This window comes from Mastigoproctus giganteus, chromosome 10, assembly GCF_048544385.1.
Source record: "Mastigoproctus giganteus isolate SK-2022 chromosome 10, ASM4854438v1, whole genome shotgun sequence".
Taxonomy (NCBI): domain Eukaryota; kingdom Metazoa; phylum Arthropoda; class Arachnida; order Uropygi; family Thelyphonidae; genus Mastigoproctus; species Mastigoproctus giganteus.
Genome location: NC_143584.1, coordinates 205,202,058 through 205,206,144, shown reverse-complemented (window position 1 = coordinate 205,206,144; position 4,087 = coordinate 205,202,058).

Sequence of the window (4,087 nt, the reverse complement as noted above, 5' to 3'; positions counted from 1 at the left end):
AGTACCACACAGTTGGTATGTTTCTCTGGGGTTACTTCTAGCCATATGCAGTACTTTGCATTTGTCAATGTTAAACTTCAGTTGCCTTTTCTCAACCCATCTGCCCAACTTTTCTTGATCCTGTTGCAGTAGCACACTGCCATTACTGTCATTAACAGCCCTGCAAATCTTTGTATCATTTGCAAACTTGGACATTAAGCCTAATATACCTTCATCAACATCACTGATAAATATACAGAACAACAGTGGGTCCAACAGCGAACCCTGGGGGACTCCACTAATAACATTAGTCCACGAAGAGCAGTGTCCATTGATTACCACTCTCTGTCTTCTACCACTCAACCATCCTTTTATCCATTGTAGCAATTTGCCCTTAATACTGTACTGCCCCAATTTGTACAGTAGTTTTCCATGTACAACAGTATGTAAGAGAGGGCCAAAATTGCAGCCTGTTACAGGGTTTGGAGATCTGTTATAAGAGTTAAAAGGTTGTATATAGAATCCATGCAATGCTGGATGCAAAAACAATAAAAAAATTGCCATCAGAAGTTAATGAGAACAGGCTGAGTAACTTATAGGAGAACAGGAACACCAGACAACATTGTGACAGTAACTGAGATGTTCTCAAGAAGATTACAGAAATCAGTGCATGAAGGAGCTCATACAAGTGGACTCTCCTATTATGCAGTTGTGACCATTGTCAGGAAAGAACTGTCTTTCAAACCATGGAAGCCATATTTCGTTCAGCAGTATTTTCCTGATGACCGTGAAAAAAAGGATGGAATTTTGCAGAAATTTCGTTGGAGTGAAATGAGGCATGGCCAGAGCTGTCTGATGACATTGTTTTGAGTGACAAGGCTGTGATTCATGTTGGCAGTTTTGTTAATTGGCACAACTGCGATTATTGGGCAACAGAAAATTCAGAAATGCTTAGGATAATCCAGAGAATTTAGTCTGGTATGGCATTGCATAATTCATAGTTGTTGGACCATTCATTCTATGAGACACAATAAATGCTAAAAGATACCTAGAAATATTGCAAGACTGTGTAGCTAGTTATTTTACAGTCGACAACATTGAAACTTAATTTTATGCAGAATGGTGCACCCCTTCCCTTTCACAATGATAGTCATATGCAGCTGCATAAGTATCATTTCCCAGAGCAATGGATTGGCAGACGTGTGTTTGAATGGTCTGCCTGCAGCCCGGATCTAATGCTTTGTGATTTTTTTTTATTTATTTATTTTTTGTATGGTGATGGGCCAAGGAAGAGGTTTGTTGAAAAAAAAAAAAAGACATGCAACTTGAACAAACTAAAAGCAACAATCACCAAAGTGCTCAAAAGATGTTCCATTTAACTGTTTGCAATCAGCATTAGCATTAATAGAGGCACATAATGCAAGAAAGCAAGTTTATATAGTATCAGCCAAAAAAAAAACCTTCCCATTTCACTGATCCATTCATTCCAAATGTTTGTCTAGTTCTGCCTTGAATTTATTCAAGCTATCAACCTCCACAACAACAGATGGAAGCTTGTTCCAGCATTCAACTACCTGCTGGCTAAAAGGCAAACTTCCAAACATCTGTTTTACAACTGTCTTTCCTTAGTTTGAATCTATGCCCCCCCTCAGGTTTGTAATCTGAGCAAGAGGAAGAATCCCATCAGTATTGAGCCTGCTCAATCCATTCAAGGCCTTATACACCTCAATCAGATCGCCTCGCAGGTGCCTAGTTTCCAGAAGCTGCAATTTGTAGAACTTAAGCCTTTCTTCATAAGAGCACCCCCTTTGTTCCCTTCACCAGTCTTGTTGCACTTCTCTGTACTCGTTCTAGCAACTTACATCCTTCCTAAAATGAGGCTTCCAGACCTGTATGAGTATTCAATGTGTGGCCTGACTGTTGCTTTATACAAGGAAATAATCACCTCCTTATCCCTGCTTGCAAAATTCCTGTATATCATTGACAAGACCCCATGACCTGCTCTGGCAGCCTGTCTGCACTGCTCTGAAAACTTTATATCTGACTGCATAATTACCCCCAGGTCTCTTTCATTCATCACTACCCTGAGTGTAACACCACATAGTTGGTACATTTCTCTCTGGGGTTACTGCTACCCATATGCAATACTTTGCATTTGTCAATGTTAAACTTCAGTTGTCACTTCTCAGCCCATCTACCCGTCTTTTCCAGATCCTGTTACAGTAGCATACTGTTATTGCTGTTATTAAGAAACCTGCCAACCTTTGTATCATCTGCAAACTTTGACATTAAGCTTGATATGGCTTCATCAATATCATTGATAAATATTCAAAACAACAATGGGCCCAACACCAAGCCCTGGGGGACACCACTAATAACATTAGTCCATGTAGAGCAGTACCCATTGATTACTACTCTGTCTTCTCCCACTCAACCATCCTTTTATCCATTGTAGCAACTTGCCCTTAATGCCATACTTCTCCAATTTGTACAGTGGCCTTCCGTGTGCATTAGTTAGTGTACCAGTTCATTTAAGGAAATGTGTTGAAAATGCTGGCATAACTATCGATGATCCTGTTCCAATTGCTGACAAACTGAATGAATATTTCATATCTGCCGTTTTGCATGAGGTTTTCAGACAGTGGTGTAGCTACCATGTAGGCAGGCAAGGCAATTGCCTCCGGGATTGGGCCCTTTTAGGGTCCCGGCATCTTTGGCTGTCTCCTGTTTTTGCAATTTTCATTAATTAAGTAGGGGCCCCGAACATGTTCTTTGCTTCCGGGCCCAAAAAAGGGTAGCTACGCTACTGTTTTCAGGCATGGAAATACAAGGAATATATTAAGTTATAACTGGGAACTGTTATAATTTTGTGATAACTGAGAAAAAAGTGGAAGAGAAATTGTTGAAGTTAAAAGTAACTAAAGCACCTAGGGGCTGGTGTGATTTATCCAATTGTATTAAAAGCAAGAGAGGTAAGCAAACCTCTGGCCATAATTATGAGAGCATCCAGGGGAACCCCAGAGGCTCACATCTGGTGAGTATGGGCTTGCAAACCCAGGGTCCTCAGCTGGATATCATCATTCTTCTCTTTCTTGGTGATTTCTTTCTACTTCTCTCTCTTTCTTTCTCAGGGTAACTCGGGATTTTTTTTTTTTTTTTTTTTTTTTGGCTAGTGCAGCATAAGCCTCAGGTTTCCTTGCACCATAGGACTACTACTAATAATAATAATAAGTCCCTATAGATTGGAGGGACTTCACAAAGGGTGTTTCAATGAGTGACATGTGCAATTATAGACTTATAAGCTTGATTTCTGTTCCAGGGAAAATAATGCAGTCATTTGTTATGTTTTGCAAGATAATCTTAACAGGAATGAATTATACTGAAATCACAGCATTGCTTTGTTAAGGGGATGATTATGTCCAACCAGTTTAATTAACTACTATGATACAGTAACAAAGGAACTGGACATAAACAATTTTGACATCATATACATACATTTCAGTGGAGCTTTTGATACTGTTCTACATGTAAGATTGCAGTAAAAATTGAAGCAGTATGGCATTTAGGGTCAAGTTACTCTATGGATTAAGGGATGGTTGAATGGCAGGAGACAGGAGTGTGGTTATTAATTGCGATTGTGTAGGGATTGCATTGGAATGGTATGTCAAAAGATGCTTAGTAAGAATGGAGGATGGTAGTTTAAAGGGTGTTTATTTTTGAACCAAACAACTGAGGTCATGAGGCACCTGTGTATAAATACTTGTGGGTTGCGTATATTGTGTTGTATGTTGCCTCATAAAAAACTGCAGTTACCAGGTGAGGGAAGGAACCAAACACCCACCTATAAAAATTCCTCCTTTGTGAAATGATTTAAACCATCTAATTTTCCACATGGCATGAATCCTAACCATGGTTCTATCTGAAAGGTTGTTAGTATGGAGACAAGGTGTAAAGAAATACTTTTTTTTTTTATGAGGTCTCTTGAAGTCCATGTTTCTGAAGTAGCTAGGATTGGTTCACAGGTTGACAAGGAAATTTATTAACACAAACTAGAAGAAAAGAAAAAAAAATTAAGGTTAACAGCCTTTTTGAAGCTATCAAAGTCCAT